At 34.4% G+C, this 21,215-nt stretch overlaps 1 long non-coding RNA gene across 4 annotated transcripts; it reads right to left on the bottom strand.

Annotated features, from left to right (window-relative positions):
* Positions 1-17,600: 17,600 nt before the first annotated feature.
* LOC141721373 (uncharacterized) lies at positions 17,601-20,976 on the bottom strand. 4 transcript variants are annotated; one of them, XR_012574720.1, is made up of 5 exons: positions 20,790-20,976; positions 20,246-20,600; positions 19,989-20,037; positions 18,110-18,279; positions 17,601-17,931 (listed from the first exon to the last, which is right to left on the bottom strand). It is a non-coding gene; the product is annotated as an uncharacterized LOC141721373 (long non-coding RNA). The 4 variants fall into 4 exon arrangements; XR_012574719.1 differs by lacking the exon at positions 19,989-20,037 and having other exon boundaries at positions 20,246-20,377; positions 20,473-20,600; XR_012574721.1 differs by lacking the exon at positions 19,989-20,037 and having other exon boundaries at positions 20,246-20,645.
* Between the last annotated feature and the right edge of the window lie 239 nt (positions 20,977-21,215).

The following is a 21,215-nucleotide window of genomic DNA, read 5'->3' as shown; positions in this document are numbered from 1 at the left end:
GTCGCAAGAGGAGGTGGATACCTTCAGGTACCGGATAATCAGGGAGCTTCAGCTGGGAAAGGCAAGGGGGATTCCTGGGATTCATATGCGTAGACGTCACGAAGCTTCGTAGTACTTATATCACTTTCCTGGTAGTTAGCTTTATGTAGTTGGATTTCATTTCGATTTATATGGTCGGATTATGTAGTTGGATTTCAGTTCGATTTATGTGGTTGGATTTCATTTGATTTTAACTTGTCGGATTATGTAATTTGATTTCATTTGATTTTATGTTGTCGAGTTTTATTTTGGTTTATTTGGTTTGACGTAGTTGAATTTTGGTGGATTTGTCAGATTTTGGATTGTTGGTGAATTTGTAGGTTTTTGTTGTGAATTTTGGTGGATTTGGTGGACTTGTGATTTGGCAGGTTTTTGGATTGTTGTGAAAATAATTGCCAGGTTGGTCCTCTGTTTCTAGGCTGCTGGCAAAAAATCCCAACCCAACCGCGGGAATTGTCCGCGGTCCGTCCCGGGTGTTTTTTTTCCTGCAACCCAAAAACAGAGCAGAAAACAGAGTTATGCAAAAACAGAGCAAAAACCTTTCTGTTACTTTTCTTAAATTTTGGAAGTTAGTCCTAAACTAACTTCCAAAATTCCTAACCACTTGCAAAGGTCATAAAATAGGGTAATGAATGATTTTTAGAAAAAAAATTCTTCAATTTTTACATTAAAATGAAAATTTCTTAAAAAGTCAACAAAAGTCAACATTTTGTCCAAATGTTAAAAAAACTTTTTAATGCATTTCATAAAAATTTCTAATTTATAGTTGGACTTGTGATTTTTAATTTTCAATCTTAAATTTATAGGCAGACTTCCAATCTTAAATTTCATACTTGAAATCTTACACAATACATACTTTTCAACCAAATTCAATGAAAATTACAAAATACATAGATTCGAATTAAAATTACATGATAACTAGAATCCACTAAATTTTACGAAATACAATGGTTGAAGTCCGTCTTGAATTCCGGAAAAGCCGAATAATAATGAGCTAATTTCTCAGGGAATTTTTAACTTATGTGCCAAGACCACAATAAATTGGTAGTATTCGGGAGTATATCCGCAATAGCGCTTGCCATGGCTTGATCTTGATCCGTGATTATAGTCATTGGAGGCTTATTCCCCACACTTTCAATCCAAGTACGAAGAATCCACTCAAAATTCGATGCGTGTTCATCATGCATCAATGCAACCCCGAAAATCACCGATTGATAATGATGATTGACTCCGGTAAATGGGACAAATGACATTGCATATCTATTTATCCGATTAGTGGTATCAAAAGCCACAACATCGCCAAAAAAATTTGGTAGGCCATTAAAGATCTCGGATCAATCCATACTAGACACTTCAAACGATTCTCTTCATCAACTTCGGTCCTAATAAAATATTTAGAACCACTTTCTTCATTCAACCTATGCAACAAGTCCAACCCCGCTTGAACCACAATTCTCTACGCCGTTTATTTTTACTACTCTCGACGACGACACTTTTTCCATAAAGCCTACAAACATATAAATGACCATATATCTCGTTGTTTTTATTACGATGGCTTGCTTAAATTTTAATAGCAAATCCATTTCTTAAAGCACAAGCCCTAAAAAAATGGCCGGCCTCATCCACACTTTGAAAAAATTGATTCAAATATGGAACCCCCCATCAACATTTTCATACATATTTGCATCCTCTACATTATCATCTTCATCCCCACCCTCAACATTATCATTATTATTTTCAAGCTCATTTTCATCATTTTCATCTTCAACATCAACCAAATCATCATCTAAATTAAAAAATTCTTCATTTTTATCAACAAACTCATCATCTTCAACAAATACAGGGGTTTTAGGTTCTTCACTAGTATTAAAATCATCGAGATGTAAAATATGATCAATACCCTCTTTTTTTCATTTTTACGTTTATGACGAAACATACGAGAAAATAAATTATTCGCCGTCAAAATTTGAAATTGAAGACAAGAAATATACCTTGAATTGACAAAAGTACTTCAATTTCTTGATGAAAATGCCCCAAAATTGCCTAAAATGTAAACTTGGAGAGTATAGTTTTGTTGTGGATTTGGATGTTTTGTGTGGTGAAATGAGGCAGTGTTGGCTTGCTGGGGATAAGGGAGCACTTACCAACCGCGGACAATTTCCGTGGTCCGTCCTTACCAACTGCGGATAATTTCCGCGGTCCATCTGTTATCCCAGCCATTCATTTTCTCATCCAACGGGTTAAAAGCTATTTGTTAGAAAACGGACTACAACAAACGGTTGTTGTAGACCGTCCCCCTTACTTGAATAGCCGAAAGTATTTTACTGAATAAGGATAACTAATAACCATGTCGTAAAAACGTGATTACACTGAAATGTATGGAAATCTAATTCTTGTTGAGAAATCTAGTTGCGGTTACTTTAAAAAATCACAAGAATTTTGATGATCTTAGATTCCATTACCACGCATTATTTTATAATTGGTGGAAAGAATTGGTGTGGCCAAAATCAAGAATCAGAAAGGGAACTAGATTTGCAACTCAACAATATAAGAAAAGAGAAGTTACAAAAACAGAATACAGACATCAATTACTCAATATAAATGCGGTGTAAATGAAGGCAGTAAACAAGATTGAAGATCGGTTTTGAGAGTGTTTGTAACGATTGGGATTTTCACGACGTATATATTTGAATAAAATATAATTTTATGATATGTTGTACAAGTCATGCCTGTACCTTAACAAGACTAGGGCTGTAATTCGAGCCGAGCTTTTTTGAGCTCGACTCGAACTCGACTCGATTAACTCGGTTCGACTCGACTCGAACTCGTTATCGAGCTCGAACAAGATTTTAGGCTCGATTAAAACTCGAGCCGAGCCGAGTTTTTTTGAACTCGACTCGAGCTCGACTCGATAAACTCGAACTCGAACTCGACTCGAACTCGGTTAATTTTTTTATATTTTATTAATATTTTTATTTTTTATATATGTTATTACTTATGTTATTAATATTACTTATGTTTTTTTATATTTTTATTTTTTTCCATTAAGATAACTTGATGCTATTTTTATTTGTTATTTACATGATTAATGATATTTTATTTTACTTATATTATTAATATGATTTATGTCTTTCTATATTTGTTATTTACATGATTGATAATTTTTTCTGGATATATATATATATATTTGGATATTGGTAGTCCTTTGTCACTTTGTGTATATTGGTAGTCCTTTGTCACTTTGTGTATATTGGTAGTCTTTATTGCTATTGTACACAAAATAGGGCTAATATGATTGTCAAAAAAATATTTTAATTTTCATTCTAACGTATCATTTATAAATACTTGTTGACTCAGATTTCTTGTCATACTAATTTTTTTAAGTAAAAATTTCTGGTCACATTTTTAGTCTATCATTTTTTCATGTAACATTTATTTTATTTCAAAACTAATTTTATTTTGAACTGAATTAGATTTGTATTGCATCAATTATTAATATTTTTTAGGAAAATAAGAATTTATTAATTTGAAAGAGTAAAACAAAAAAGAATCAAGTTGGAAGTTGAAGCAAGTAAAATTGTTATCGAGTTTCGTTTGATTTTATTTTAAAGTAAAAAGGACAGTTACGAATTTTACATCAAATAATCTATTCAATATAGGGTTTCTATTTTTTTGTTTAAATCATGAATCTATAGAATATTCCTTTATTTTAGATTCACAAGTTATCATTTATTTCAAAATCTAACGGTCCTTTATAGTAATGATGTAATACTACTATATTGATATTTTATTATAAATTTGATTCATACTTTTGATAGTTGTCTAAATTCTAATTGAGATGTCAACTATTTAGATCTAAATTTACAATTTAGTGATAAGTTAATAGGTATATTATACAACTATGATATAACTTACACCAAAAAAAGTTTTATTATGATGTTTTGCTATTAATTAAAATTATTATTTATTAATGATTTAATGTCTATTGCGTACTTTTGTTTTAAAAAAGATAAAAATTACTTTTCTCCCCCGAGTCCCGAAAATAATAAAATTATCATTTTACTTTATTTATCATATATATAAGATATACAATATACAATATAGAAAAATAAGTACATTTTTAAGAAATATGAAGATAAAGTTAAACAAAATTAATAAAATAGATGATTTGAAAAATTATACTAACAAAGGTGTTGTTATTTGTTTTCTAGTTTATACATGTATTTGAATATGTTGTTAGATTTACCTCAGAACACATGTATGTTATTTTAAACATTTATTTATTGTTATTAATAGTGAAATTAATGTTTTTAAATTATAAGTCAAAATTTCAAAAAAGAAATATTTTTATGAAGGTAAAAATAAAACTCGAATAACTCGATAAGAACCCGATAACTCGAAAATATGTTAAAAACTCGATAAACTCGTAGGCTCGATAAACTCGATAAGGACTCAATAACTCGAAAATATATGAAAAAACTCGATAAACTCGAAAACTCGTTAAAAAACTTGTTAAGTTTGAAAACTCGCGAACTGCTCGAACTCGGCTCGTGTATTACCCGAGCCGAGCTCGAACACACAATTCAGGCTCGATTATTTTCAGACTCGACTCGACTCGATAAAAAAAAGCTCGAACTCGACTGTAAAAAACTTGAACTCGATTCGACTCGGCTCGAATTACAGCCCTAAACAAGACTAAGTCAAATTGAAAACCCTAAGTAAGTTGTATTGTAATCTTAATTTGTATTTTGTACTTGTAACATTTAAAGTCTGTAAAAATTTCAAAGGAGCAGACTCGAGTATTTTTTTGTAAACAGTGTCAAGCCTAAGAATTCTATCTGGAAGAAGATCAAGAAGATCATGCCTCAGAAGAATTATGAAGAAGCTTGGAGTTGAATAAATCTGTTTTGAGAAAAATATTCTAAGTCAAGATCTCTAGAAGTCACATAATTAGTGTTATAGAGAAGTCATTCGAGAACTTCAGAATGACTTATAGAGAACTCAGGAAAGCTACTAGAGAACTCAGAGATATCGACAAGCCAAATTGAAGACATGAAGATTGGAGATATCGACCAGTCATTTCTTCACTAGAGAACTCAGAGTTATCGACAAGTTAACATTCATTAGAGAACTCTGAGTTATCGATAAGTCAAATTCCACTAGAGAACTCAGAGATATCGATAAGTTAAAATTCACTAGAGAACTCTGAGTTATCGACAAGTCAAATTTGACTAGAGAACTCTGAGTTATCGACAAGTCAATAAGCCACTAGAGAACTTAGAGATATCGATAAGTCAAGTGAGGATATGAAGACTAGAGATCTCGACAAGCCAAATTCTCTTATAGAGAACTCAAAGACCTCTACAAGTCAAATCAACTATGGAGTACTAGAGATCTGGATAAGCCAATATACTTATCGAGATGCCAAGTTCTCTATAGACCAAACTGGAGATCTCGAGGTAAAATCTCAAAGTACAAAATTGCAGACCAGTTCAATATCCAAGATTAACAATCAACAAACAATCCAACCAGCTGGATTGACAAGTCTACAAAAATCAGCTTGAAGAGTGGGCAAGATCAATGGTGAAGATTCACTGACAAAGGAAGATCAAAGTTAACACAGTATGTAAAGATATGCTAAGTCAGAAATGGAAGATATACTTTTCCGAAAATGGATGATTAGTGATAGTTTACTAAAGTTAATAGCATATCTTATTATACACTGTGTAAACCAGTAGTTAACTGAGATATAAAGTTAACACTGGTCCGTTGTTAGTTGTAACAATTAGATCAGAAATTCTTGTATTCTCTCAAGATAGAAGCTATGCTTTTTATCAACAAAGAGTCTAGAAATTTTGTAGCAAAATATTCTTAATTTTAATATAAGATTAAGTGAGTTTTGAAAGATCCGTGTTCTTTATTATTGCATGTTTAATTTGTGCATTAACATATTTCACTACAAGATTTGATTTACTTTGTTCACAACCAAAATAGTTCAAGAAAAGCTTAAAACACTAAAACACATCCACCCCCCCCCCCATTTGTGTGTAATTCATTACCTAACATGACATAATAGTGGACTATGTGGATTTTTGTGTGAATAAATATTAAGTATATAATTTTGTGGTTTATATGAAATTTCTGTGAAACAGTATTAAGGAACGGGAAAAGTCTCGTTCCAATTTGATGAGGTAGCAAAAGGGTTAAGTTACGTTTGTCGGGCCGTCAGTAGAACGGGACCCGTTATTTAAAAGATGGATTAAAAAGAGAAGGATTAAAAGTGATAAAAAAAATTGAGGATCATAATAAGTTATGATAAATATGGAGTCCTCTGTGTGTTTATGTTGTATGAATTCGTATTTGCGAAAATTTATATCGTTATTGGAATTATCGAGTAACTGTTACTCGCATAATCAGTAATTAAAAATAGAATTATGTGCTAGGGTGTATAAATATGAATTTTGGTGGCTAATATTATGTGAATATATGTTACCTGATGATTATGTGTGTGAGTTTATGATTCGTGAGTTATTTTTATTGAGTCACTTGATAATGTAATGTACAACAACATTGTCAACTGTGACACTGCTAAGCAGATCCGGGAAAAGATTGAAATAATCTGTGAGGGAACTGAGGAAGTTAGATCTAATCAAAGAAGGATACTGATTTCACAGTATGAGGGTTTCATGGCTAAGCCAAAAGAAAGTATTACTGATGTGTTTGAAATATTTAATAAGCTGATAAATGACTTGCAACTTCATGACAAATATTATGAGGCTGAAGAAGTAAACTTGAAGTTCTTGCTTACACTCCCTGGTCATTTGGAACAGAAAATTTCAGCAATCAGAGAAGGGAAAAACTTGAGCAGAATAACACTGGAAATTCTATATGGAATTCACAAAACATATGAGCTAGGAATGATTCAAAGGAAATCATTGAGATATGGTCAAGGACATGTTGTAGATGGTTCAAGTGCTTTAATTGTCAATGAAATCCAAACCTCTAATGATAAGCCAGATCTCAAACTCTAGTTTCCTCAAAAAGTGAGCAAAGAACAAATGATTCACAGGAACAAGTCATTCTGGAATTGGAAGAAGAAGATTTCTACACCCTAGATGAACCTGATGAGCTAGATCAGTCAATGGCCTATTTGGAAAGAAAATTCTCTAACATTAGAGTAAAGAAACCAAGATACTTCAAGGGTAAAGGACAGTCTTTCACCAAAGACAACAGCTGGAAAGGAAAAGGGAAGTACACATCTGATAGCAAAAATGGTTACAAAACATTATCTGTTGACAGATCAAAGATAAGGTGCTTCAATTGTGATGAACTAGGTCCTTTTGCTACAGAATGCAGGAAACCCAAGAAATCAAAGAAAGACAAAACTTATCTTGAATTGGAAGCAAAGTATGAAGCTCTTCTGAAGAAACAACAAAATAGAGCTTATATTGCAGAGGGAAAAAGTTGGGATGATGAAGATGAGGAAGTTGGAAATTATGCATTAATGGCCTTGGAACAGGGAGAATCATCCTCATCAAAATCACATGTACCAACTCTTACCACAATTGATTTAAATGTGAGTCAATATAAGGAAACTGTAGAGAAGATGAGCACATAAATGTTTCACATTCACACAAGTATGGTTGCTGCTAATGAAGAAGTTAACAGACTGACAAAGATAAATGAAAAACATGACAGTGAGAAATAAGAAGTTGAACTGTTGTTGGTGGAGCTTGAAGCTGTAAGACAAGAGAATGCATATCTGAAGAACAAGCTTAAGTGTGCAAGTGAAATTGAAGCAGTGCTATGGGAGAAGCTGGAAAAGAATGAGGTGAAGTTGAAGTCCTTCAGAAATGCATCTGAGTTGGTTGGACAATACCATGAGAAAAACAAGCCATGTGTAAATATTGCTATTGGTCTTGATTATAATGCCTTGAACAACAAGAAGAAAGTAATAGGTGACAAAGGAAAAGCAACATAAAATGAATATGTTTCAGCTATGCTGAAAAAGATTATTTCATTTATGTTCAAGGCATGTGAAGTTAACTTCAGTGAAGAAGAGTTGATTATCAAGCAAGAAATTGCTGATGAGGATAAAGAGAAGAATAATACAGAAGCAACTCAATCTTCCAAAACTGAAGAGAAGCTCATGGATAAACAAAGTCCCAAGACACCTGTCAAAGAAACCAAGACTGAAGATGCAAGAAAGAAGAAGAAAAATAGAAATGGGAAAATTGGGATAAACAAAAGCAACAATTTTGATTATGTTGCAGATGCTCCAAGAAAGAAATGTGAAAAATGTGGCTCTGTGAATCACCTAACTCACCTTTGTAAAAAAGCAGTTAGCAAGCCAATTGAAGGAGCCTACAAATATAATGAAGCAGATGCAAATGATCCCTACTCATTCTGTGACAAGTTTGATTGCATCTCGTGCAACTTGAAAGTGATGAAGAGTTTCCACAAACTGAGAGTAGACCTCAAAGAAACAAAAATTGGGTCTACAACAGAAAGGGAAAATGCAAAGCAATCAATGAATTCTATTTTATTTGAAACTACTCATTCTACTTCTGCTAAATCAGTTAACAAGAAGAAAGTACCCAACACTACTTGGGTTGCTAAACACACTTAAAACTCATTGTGTGCAGGGCAAAATGAAGAAAGTCATATGGATCATAGACAGTGGATGTTCCAGGCATATGACAGGTGATAAGGCCATGTTATCACAGTTTAGGAGAAGGTTGGCCCTTTGGTGACCTTTAGAGACAACAACAAATGATTCATAATGGGATATGGAAAAATTATTTCTGGAAATGTTGTCATTGATGATATAGCACTGGTAGTTGGTCTTGAAGTGAATCTTCTCAGTGTTAGCCAATTTGCAGACAAAGGCTTTGAATTTTTATTCAACAAAGAAGAATGCACTTTTATCATCAAGAAAACTGGTGAAGTAGCTCTGAAAGGAGTAAGGAAAGGAAGCTTATTTGTTGCAGACTTGGACTCAACAAATATGGATGGAATTTGTTGCTTCAACACCAAGACAGCAGAAAAACAAAGCAAGCTTTGGCATAAAAAGTTGTCTCACCTAAATTTCAAGGCAATCAACACCTTGGTCAAAAAGGAGTTGGTAAGAGACATGCCTAAACTGGAGTTTGCTCAAGTTGAAGTCTGACAAGCTTGTCAGAAAGGAAAAATGAAAAGATCAAGTCACAAGTCAAAAACTGTGAATTCTATAAGTGCACCATTGCAGCATATTCACATGGACCTGTTTGGGCCAGTAAATGTCTTATCTATTTCAAGAAACAAATATGCACTTGTGATGGTGGATGATTTCTCAAGATACACTTGGGTAGAGTTCATGCACTCTAAAGATGAAACTCCACTCATCATAATTGAGAACATCAAGAATATAGAAAAACAGGCTGAAGATCACAATTGTGTAAAGAGATTGAGAAGTGATAATGGAACAGAATTCAGAAATGCAACATTGAGTGATTTCTTCAAAAGCAAAGATATTTTTCAAGAATTCTTAGCTGCTAGAACATCTTAACAAAATGGAGTAGTTGAAAAAAGAACAGAGCATTAGTTGAAGCTGCTAGAACAATGCTGCAAGATGCCAAGCTGCCAACAAGTTTTTGGGAAGAGGTTGTCAACACTGTATGCTATACTCAAAACAGATATCTCATTAACAAGGCTCATGGAAAATCACCTTACTCAATAATATCTAAGAGAAAGCCTACTTTAAAGAATCTTCATGTGTTTGGAAGCAAGTTTTACATTTTGAAAGACAACTCTGAATATGTGGGAAAATTTGACTCAAAGGTTTTTGAATCAATTTTTCTGGGATATTCATTGGAGAGAACAGCCTACAAGGTTTATGTGATTGATCAAAAAAAGATTATGGAAAACACATATGTGACTTTTGATGATGACAAGTGTCTAGGCTTGGAATGCCTTGATGATAATGAAGCCCTTGTATTTGAAAACCTCAACATTGATAGTGATTCTGATGGAGAAGATGAAGTTGATGCACAACAGATGATAAATGAAGAGACTACTGAATTAGAAAATCATGGGAATGGAAGCTCATCTCACACACCTGAATTTGATAGCACAAACTCAGGAGGAGAAAGAGAAGAAGGATCTACCAGTCATACCAATTATGAAGAAAATGATGAAGGCACAAGTCAACAAACTCATACTAGGAAGTGGGATAAGAGTCACACTAGAGAAGCAATTATTGGTGATCCTACTGCTGGTTTGAGAACTAGAAGTGCAACTGATAATGGGTAACTACATGCATGTTTTCTGTCTCAAGTAGAGCCTAAGAAAACTGATGAAGCTCTATTGGATCCTGATTGGATATCTGCCATGCAGGAAGAGCTGAATCAGTTTGAAAGAAACAAAGTTTGAGAGTTAGTTCCTGCACCAAAGAATAGAAGCATAATTGGAACAAAATGGGTGTTCAGGAACAAGATGGATGAAAATGGTGTAGTTACCAGAAATAAGGCAAGGTTGGTTGCAAAAGGATACTCACAATAAGAAGAAATTGATTATGATGAAACTTTTGCTCCAGTTGCAAGACTTGAAGTAATAAGGATTTTTCTAGCATTTGCTGCACATTCAAATTTTAAAGTGTATCAAATGGATGTCAAGAGTGCCTTCCTAAATGGTGAGCTAGAAGAAGAGGTTTATGTGCAACAGCCACCTGGCTTTGAAGATCCATAATTTCCAGATTTTTTGTATAAGCTACTCAAGGCTCTATATGGACTAAAGCAGGCACCTAGAGCTTGGTATGATACACTGTCATATTTCCTACTTAAACATGGTTTTACTAGAGGTACTATAGACAAAACTCTCTTCTATAAGAAACATGGTGAAGATATGATCCTAGTTCAGGTCTATGTGGATGATATCATCTTTGGTTCTACAAATGAAAAGCTTTGCCAAAGATTCTCCAAGCTTATGCAGAGTGAATATGAAATGAGTATGATGGGGGAATTAAGTTACTTTCTTGGACTACAAGTCAGTCAAAGAAGTGATGGAATCTTCATCAGCCAAACTAAGTATGTTAAAGATTTATTGAAGAAGTTTGGCATGGTTGATTGTTCACATGCATCTACACCTATGTCTACTACAACAAAGTTGGATGAAGATAAAAAGGGCAAGAGTGTAGATATCTCAAGCTATAGAGGAATGATTGGATCATTGCTCTATTTATCTATAAGTAGACCAGACATCATGTTTGCTACATGTCTATGTGCAAGATTTCAAGCCAATCCAAAAGAATCACATTTGATGGCTGTGAATAGGATTTTCAGATATTTGAAGGGGACTCCAAACTTGGGATTATGGTATCCTAAGGGAACTGGTTTTGAAGCTGTTGGTTACACAAATGCAGATTTTGCTGGATGCAGGGTTGACAGAAAGAGTACTAGTGGAAGCTGTCAATTTCTTGGTCAAAGACTTGTATCCCGGTATAGCAAGAAACAATAATCTGTATGAACTTCTAGAGTAGAGGCTGAATACATAGCTGCAGAATGTTGTTGTGCTCAAGTGCTTTGGATTAGAAATCAGCTAATGGATTATGGCCTAGTGTTACACAAAATACCTATCATGTGTGACAATACTAGTGCTATATTTATAGTGGCTAATCTAGTTAATCATTCTAGAATAAAGCACATTGATGTAAGGTACCATTTTATTAGAGAAAAACTACAAATGGTACCATTGAGCTCATTTTGGTTCCAACAGAAAAATAATTAGCTGACATTTTTACTAAACCTTTGGATGAAACAACTTTCACTAAACTTGTAGGTGAAATTGGAATGCTTAATTCTTCATCCTAAGGCAAGAACTCAGATAATATTTTGCAGCAGATTAATTTCTAATAAATCAACTTTTATTTGATCTAATTGGAAATTAACTGAAATATGAATTATAAATATTTCAGAAATCTCTGCATACTTATTTTTCAAAATTCAAAATTTGACTTGGAATTTTTTAAATTCTAAGTAAATTGCTTAGTTGTTAATTTACATCTTTATATGTAAAATTAACACAAGGCAGAATTACAATGATCAAAAGTATATAGAGAACTGAGTTCTCAATAAGTCTAACTGACTTATCGACAAGTCATTTTAAGACTTCTCGAGTGAGTTCTCGATAAGTCAATTCACTGACTTTTCGAGTGACTTCTCGATAAGCTTTATTATGACTTATCGATAAGTCCTTGTAGAGTTCTCTAGTAGTGTTAATTCACAGAGTTCTCTACAAGTATAAGTTTTAGACTTATCCATAACTCAGAACTGAAATAATTTAAGTTAATAAATTATTTTGGTAAAATACTTTTGGCAAATTTATTCTAATTTTATTTTGAATTTATTCAAATAAAAGTTGGAATTAATTCAGTCCATTTCTGGACAAACTGGGTATTTATTTGACATCTCGATAAGTCAATTTTTAGTTCTCTATAAGAGTAATTTTTAAATGACTTCTCGATATGTAATTTCATTTCTTAAAATGACTTCTCGATAGACTAATTCCAAATGTCTATTTTTTAGTTCTCTATAAGTCATTTGATTTTACTATAAATACCCAGACATCTCGATACATATACATACTTACAACTTTCGAGATCTCAAGTGACCTAGCTTTCAATCCAAAACCGATTTCTCTCTCGTTTTCACTCCTTTCTCACTAATTTCTTTTACCCACTAAACTTCATACTCATATCAATGGAAGTCAACAATATTGTACCCTTCATCCCCAATGAGACTAACTTCCTTGCATTTCTGGATGCAAACCAAGCACCTGAGATTTTTCAATGCTTTGTTAAGTTCCTTTCTGAGACCTACTTTGTTGGTGCTCTTACTGCTAATCCTGTGTTGTATTTAGATGTGTTAGGAGAATTCTGGAACACAACAACAATAAGGACAGTTGTGCATGAGAATCAAGCTACAACCATTGTGATAAACTGCACAATCAAGGGACAACAAATGGAGATTCTTGAGGATGATGTCAATAAGGCTTTGGGCATTCCTACTGACAAACTGATGGAGGCTCCAACTCAGGATGAGCTGTATGAATTCATGGACTTCATCAACTATTCTGAGAAGATCAACCTGGCCAGCATGAGCAAGAAATATCTAAGGAGGGAATGGTCATTTCTGTTTGACTCTGTGATAAGGGCATTCACTTGTAGGAAGTCAGGGTTTGACAACATATCCAGTGTTGTCCAGAAGCTGGTTTACTCAATGGCCACCAACAAACAGATTAATGTAGGACACTACATACTGGAGGAATTGAGCACCAGGCTAACAATGACATTGGAATCAAGAGGTAAGGAAATTTTTCTACCTAGATTAATTATGTCAACGTTAAACTATAAAGTTAATGACATACCTGTGTTAGAAGGAGTAAACAGGTCATTAATTGGCAACTGTAAGCAGGTATCGAAAATTCTATTTGGATCACTTCTTACTAAGAATAAGGTTCCAGTAAGTCTTAAGTTAACACCTTTCATGATTGAAAGATTTAGGACTTATCATTATTCATGCCAGACATGAGAACTAGTGCAAGTCAACTTAGTGCAACAATGGTTCCTGAGCCTGTGAAAGCACAAACACAGGCACACCCACAGGAACCTACCCATGTTGAGCCTGTTCCTTCAAAACCATTAGTAACTAGGAAACCAACCACCTCATCTTCTCAAAAGGATGAGGTGAGTAAAAGGAATAGAAATGAGGTAACCTTAACAGTTATAACTGAGAGTGGTGAGGAACAAACAGAAACTGAGTCACCCTTGGTCAAGAGATCAAAGATGAGTAAGAAATCTAAGCTGACCACTCAAACCACATCTGTATCCTCCCAAAAGGATACAGTTGTAACAATGGGGACTAAACAGACTCTAGATACATCCTCTCAACAGGGTGTATCTATTGAAAAGAGCATTCACCCCAATGCACCTTTTACAAAGTCTCCATAGCCTACACCTGAAGAAATTCAAGTGTATGGTAGGAGAAATAAGGATGGCACACATGGTGAGGGCACATCTTTTGAAGCTCCCTCATCCATTCAGTGGGAGCTTCCAACACTCACATCTGAGCAACAATCTCTAATCTCTCAAATTTCTTCTCTACCTACAGCACTTGAATCCAATTCTCAAGTGCAAGCTAAATCAAGTGACTTGGTTCAATACACCTTGTTCACCACCCAGACACTACATTCAGATGGTGAGAGGCTACTAGCTGGGGTAGACCTTGATGACACCATCAAAAACATGGGGAATTCATCAGTTTTTACAGAAGACCCCATGGATGTCTCAAATGAACCTTCATGTGCAAATCAGCCTTCACGGGTTGTTAGGTTTAAGGATAGTACTCCTGAGGGGGAGCTATCTAAATCCTCTCCAATTCAATTGGAGGTTCCTCATGTAGGAACAACTCCCCTCAAAACTCTAGCAGAAATTGCATTAGCAGTTGATGCTAGGAGTACAATTGCCAATGATCCTGCTTTGGGGGAGGCAAGTTTATCGCATTCAAGTGACAGTGCTCTGCAAGAAGCACAAGGGTTTGAGACTGGTGCACATGACAGTAATCCAGTCAAATCCCCTCCAATTCAATTGGAGGTTCCCACTTCATGTGAGGAACAATAACTTGTCAAAACCACAGAGCAATCTGTGAGTAAAACTGTGACTCCAGTCACATGTGGTTCTGATCTCTCACAACAACCATCAACCTCACAAACTCCACAACCACATATTGTCTCTAACTGGATCCAACAAGCTGCACCTCAATAAAATCTTGAAGAGTTCAGGATGGATCAGCTTGCAGGCCTAGCACAAATCTCTCAACAATTGCTGACTTCTGACATGTCTAACCAGGACTATCAAGCAATTATGCTCTCCTATCAATCAGATGTCCAAGCACAACAAGATAAAATTTTTAATGAAGCTGAACAGGATGGCAACTGTGATGCTTGGCGGAACAAGGACTATAATCTGGAGATGGAGGATATTTTAGCTAGGTTCAGGGAAGATTATTTGACAATTCTGGGCAGCAAGGCACTGACACCTGGTGAAGTCTATGATGCAGTCAGTGAAGTTTCAAAGGCTCAACTAAAAGCTTTCCATCTCTTTGGAAAAGCACTAGAACTGAAATTGACTAGTCATGAAGACATGATCAGAAAGCTGGTGAAGGATAAAATGGATGAGATTATACCATCTCAAGTACAGATCACTTCCAAGTTCAAGCATTTTGTTGATCAAATGTCAAGGATGGATCTTACTACCATTGAAAAGGAAGTCAAAAATCTCAAACAATCATTCATCTCCCTTCATACAGTGCTCCAACAGCAAATCACTCATTTAAATGACGCAAAAGTCAAGCTGGAACAACTTCATCAAAGTAGATATGAGCCTTCAGCCTTGCTCATGGATGACATCAAACAGGCTGTGGAAGCAACCTTTGGCTCCACAAGTTCTCATCCACATGCATCTACTTCAACAAATCTTCAACTTCAAGCACTTCAACAACAAGTCTCTACACTGCAAACATCAAATGATCAGCTCACAGCTCAAGTGCAAGCTCTCACCTCACTGGTGCAGAGTCAACAGGCAGACGTCCGATCCTTGGTGGACTCCCACAAACTCCCACAAACACCTACAAATGCAAAATTCAGTTGCTTTGGGGGCCATCATGGGTAAGCTTAATATTCCATTTCCTGCACTACCTGAAGCTGTGAGGCCTGAAATTTCTACCCCCCTTCTTATGCCTGCCAACAAGACTAAGGGGGAGATAGAGGCTAGGCTAGCAAAATCAAGATCATCTACTAAATATTTCCAATTTGCTAAAAAGAGCTTAAGTCAAGAAGTAGATATTGATATGGAGAGGCTTATTAGGGCTGCTGAAGGACCAAGTCTGAGCAGGGAATTTGATAAATTGCTCAAGGTTCTAAGGGTTTCTCTCAACAATAACTTATTCACCTACAAAAAGGCCTTTGACAGGACAATAAATTCTTTAAGGGTAATTTTGGTAACTAAAGACAACTTTCAGGAGAAAAGGATAGTAGTCAATATAAATGACTCTGGGGTTGATAGGTGTATGCAGGTGTCCCTCAATTATCTTATCTCAAGAAGGGCATCTGAGTTAGACATTCTAATAAGAAAAGTTAGAGTGGTGATTCATGAAGGCATTCTCTTGCTACATGAATTGAAGAATGCACAAGTGGCTGCTTTTCCAGAAGCTTATCTACAGCCTAGCAAGGGAGTAGCATACATATGTCCTACCACCAAGCACTTCAAACACTTCCAAATCCCTAAACAATGTGTCATGGCCAACAAGAAGCTTATCATGATTCTGGAGACTGAATTAAAAGCAAAGAAGAATAAGACTTTTGAAGATGAGGAGATGATCAAGCTGTTGAAAAGATATCTGAGAAATCCTGAAGCCAAATTGCCTAAAACCCAAATCAACAATGATAATTTGGATGATGATGAACAGAAGAAAGATGATCAAAAATCTTCTGGCTCAAATCCAAGTCAATCCAGTAAGGAAGCTGAAAGCAAGGGTGATAACAAAAAGAATGAGGAAAAGAAGAGAAGAAGTGATAGGAGAACCGAAAAGAATCATGATGACTCAGAACCACACCAAACTCTAAAAATCCAAACACAACTAACTCAACCTTCAAAGTCAACAATCTCAACCATCAAACCACCTCAAATCTTTAAGCCTAAATTTCTTTACAAGCAAACTGCTAACTCTTTCCTAAAAATTCTAATCACCACAAGCCAAACATCTCTAAAGAAAATATCAGTCCTACCTTCTGTCAAACCATCACACAAAACTCATTCCAAGACTGTTGGGAGAAAACCTAAGAAGGCCAAGTCTACTGAAAAAGTTGAAGTTACTGAAAGGGCTATCTGGAACTGCTTTAAGCAAAGTGACTTTCTACCTTTAAATTGGTGCATCTCAGAAGAAGATTATTTCCAACTAGCTGAAGAAATAGTTAGAGTCCGGATTGTATCTCTAAGGGAAGTTAGAATTTACTATCAATATGGGTCCTTCACCTTCCTTGGCTATGATTTCATGGATTCTCTTTCTCCCACAAAAATTAAGAGAATGATAATTTTGCTAAAGGACAAGGATACTGCTACAAGGGCATGGAGATCAGTTCTAGCTGAATGGTTGATTACAAGGGAGGAAATAAGAAAAAGAAATGAGGTTGAATCTGAAGAAAGGGTGACGAAGTATGATGAGGAGACTACGCCATAAGTGGGTTATTGTAATGCCTAAATGGTGTTACAATAGGCCCAAAAAGCGTTACATTAGGTCTATTGTAACAGCAATGAGCGTTTCGTATACGAGCATTACAATAGACACCCTAATGTAACACTTCACTGATTTATTGTAAAAGTGAAGAAAACGTTACAATAGGCAACTACTGTAACACTAAAAGGCCCAAATGTAACGCAAAATGAGTGATACAATATCTTGATCAAGATTGCATAAGTGGGACCCACTAACACTTTATATAAACATATATTACATTAGAATAGGAAAATATAATTTTTAATTTTAAATATTTTAAAATATATGATCTGTTTAAAAATACAAATCCCATTACAGTCTCCAAACCATACTACTAGGCAGTAGTATAAGTCCAAACTATACTACTATATAACATCTAAACTGCCCCAAACGTCAACTACTACAACCCAGTATATATTACAACTATGGCAAAAGTGCTAAATTACAACCAAAGTACATAGACAACCATAAATTTTGACAATGTACAATAGGATATCTAAGAAGTTTGTCGTCTTAAGGGCCACAGGTGTCATTGTCGCCTTGATCACTTGATTTGGAGAAAGAACTGTGTGTTTTTTTAATGTACCTACAAGATGATGACAAATGATTAAAAAAAATATATTCATAAGCTACAAGATAATAATTGCTAGGATAGATTATCATCATTTAATATCTCAACAGTTATATAAAAATTTAAAACTTCCCTTTTCACACTTCCACAGACACACAAACCACACTCATATCTCTTAAATGCATATCATTACCTCATCTGTTCTTCGAAAAATAGAGGTCAATGCATGAATTATTTGTATCTTGTTTATGAAATGAACTATCACAAGCATCCTTTTAAGTTGTTGCAGTGATACTATGATAGCTTCCAGCCATGAATCCAACAAAAGTTGCCTTCGATAGAAAATCAATCACAAATCCTAACCTGTCAAACACAAATTGTAACAAAATGGATTTGAGAAGAGAGATTCAAGTGTTTATCAATCAAAGATATGCATTTACCTATACTTTAAGACTCAACAAAAGCTTTGTAAACAATAATGTTACACTAAAGGATTCACAAAGTTCTTTAAACCGCATTGTTACATTAGAGGATTCAAGCTTAATTTAAGTACCATTTCTAAATTATACAGAACTCGGGTGATGCTAAATAAGCATATTATTAAATAAGCCAACTCCATTTAAGATAATTTGACACTATTAAACCATTTTCAAGATAATATATGATTTACCGAGCAAGAAGTATAGCAGGAAAATTTACAGCCACTAAAAGTTGCATCACTGACATTACCAATTATAAATGATTCTTGGGGGAATAACTTTTTTCCCAGCCATCAACATTAGTATCGATTTTGTCAAGTAAATTATTCTTTTCACTTTCCTAACCAAATACAGTAACAATTCAATCTTTTTCAGCATAGAATACAACTGAATGCCTTAGCAGTCCAAGACCAACCTGGAATACTCCAGCAAAGAAAGTAGCCGTAAAAGCCAGTAGTTCAATCGGGGCTTAAAGTAAAATTTGTACTATTTTTTTAAAAAAAAACAAGAGGCTTATAGAAATTCATACCAGATAGAATTAAAACATTAATATCATTTAACACATATAGATATACAACTAAAAATTAACGTTAAACCATCCGTATAACAGTCACTAATAATGACATGTTCTTACTTCTTCAAGCTAAGTTTGGACCAAATCTGAATTCTAACCACAAATGAGGCTATTCATATTGAAGATTAACTTACAGGCACCGAGTAGATTTCTGACTAAAACTTGTCTGCTTTAACAAGAAGCTGAATGCTAATATTAGTTCTAGGACTGATCTATATGCATATAGTTGTTTCACGATTACTAAAGTGTTGCTGGTAAGTTAGCTTATCATTTCAGTTTCCTGGTTCCTCTTTTTCCTAAAGCTTAAAGTTCATGGACTGTTTCCACGAGAATGTAGCAAATCCTTAGACGTTTAAGCCTACTTAGCCATTTTACTTTGTTATATAGTTATAAGAATTGCCAAGGTACCAAGACCAAGCGCATTGACTGTCATGAATTTCACCAAGATATTTTGAATTAGTTTATAAAATTTCATGTATTGATTTATGTTTTTCATCTAGAAGAAAGCTATAGTCGATAGTAAAGGTTGGGTACGGTATAGTGAGATAAAGAGTTGGCCAGAGAGGATTATGGCCAAGACATGTGAAATCTGAATGTGCTGGTTTTGATGTCCCATGGAGGAGATGGTTACAGATATAACACCATGTTATGCACACGAGACCAAAAGGAACAAGGTCGATATCTGGAGCCCTAACATTTGTTGTACGATTTCTTATAATGTATAGTTCCCATCACAAGAGACGCTAAACCTGACTAACTGCTAGATGTCTAGAACTCCCAAGAACATAATATATCAATGGTGGCACAAAACTCGAATCTACATATTAACAACAAAAACAACAATAAATAAAAATCAAGAAATAGCATGTATTAGTCAAGTAATCATCCCTAAAAATAAAGAATCACACATTAGAATTAATAACTTCAGTAATTACCAAATTTTAACACTGCTAAACTATCACCAACATAAACTCAATACACAAATCCATTAGTACAATAGAGAGTTACATGAGACTTACAAAGTCCAATTATAGGAGGTAAATTCGCAAGTTTAGCATAACTAATTCCCTACACAAAATACAAAATTCCCAAGTATACTCAACAATTCATCACCAAAAAATCAAATAATAAAAAGGGGTTTCAAAAATCACCCTAAAAACACATAATACACATGCATGTGTTTGTCTAGAAGTCTAAAACTGCAAAATAATCAAGAAAATAAAAAACAGAAACGTTCACAAAAAAATACAAAAAAATTCAAGAATCAAATACATACCAGGGGAATGGCAAGGCTGACAATAGTAAGCCTGGAAACAACATCAGACCTGACCATCCAAAACTTCACCTAAATCAAGTGCAGTTCATGCTTTGACAGGTCTTGAGTTTATAAACAAGACTGATGGTGGCTCTAGTTGGGCACCACGGTTATTTACTCCAATTTAGATTATAAATATTATTAGTGGTAAGATCAAATTAAAATGTAATAAAAATTAAATTAATCACCTCTGCGATGCCAGATGTAAAGATAGGCTGCAGGAGCTTGATAATACCTAGTTTTTCATTGTTGTCTCTTTTAATCAGATACACAGTTGTCCCCGATTAGTATATCACCACATCGTAAATTCACTCTTCTACATGAACGAAATAATTGAGATATTCAATTGAAGCGCTAATTGCTTGCAAAACAAAATCCCAATTAATCATAGCAAAAAGGGTCATGAAAAAGAACAAAACTCTAATTAAGATACATGTACTTACCAATTCCCTCGAACCCCATTTTAAACTAAATTACCAACAAAATTAAGGGAATAAGTATTTACCTTTAAATTCGAACCACATACATGTCGACTCGAGCCAGAGAGAACTTGGGAGACTAGCCTTGGATTGTTTTCAATTTGTGCTTTAATCTTGTTTGGGGGATAGATTTAGCTGAGTGAGAGAGACATCGAGAGAATTGAGGAGTTAGCTGAGTGAGAGAGACATCTAGAGTTATCAGGTGGATTTTCATTTTTCCCAATTTCAGTATACATTTTAATATGTTATTTTGTTTTTAGGATTAAATATTGAAATTATTATTTATTTAATTTGAAATAAATAGGATCGTAAGTATTTATATATAATAAATTTAATATTCGTACTTTATTATATACTATATGTTAGAGTAAAAGTAAATCAAAAAATTATTTTGATTCCAGTTTTATAATAATATATTCATTTTTATATATTATAAAAATATATTATTTTTA

The sequence above is a fragment of the Apium graveolens genome, chromosome 4, assembly GCF_009905375.1.
Source record: "Apium graveolens cultivar Ventura chromosome 4, ASM990537v1, whole genome shotgun sequence".
NCBI classification, from domain to species: domain Eukaryota; kingdom Viridiplantae; phylum Streptophyta; class Magnoliopsida; order Apiales; family Apiaceae; genus Apium; species Apium graveolens.
The sequence above is the reverse complement of the archived record's forward strand: the minus strand, read 5'-3'. Positions and strand labels throughout refer to the sequence as shown.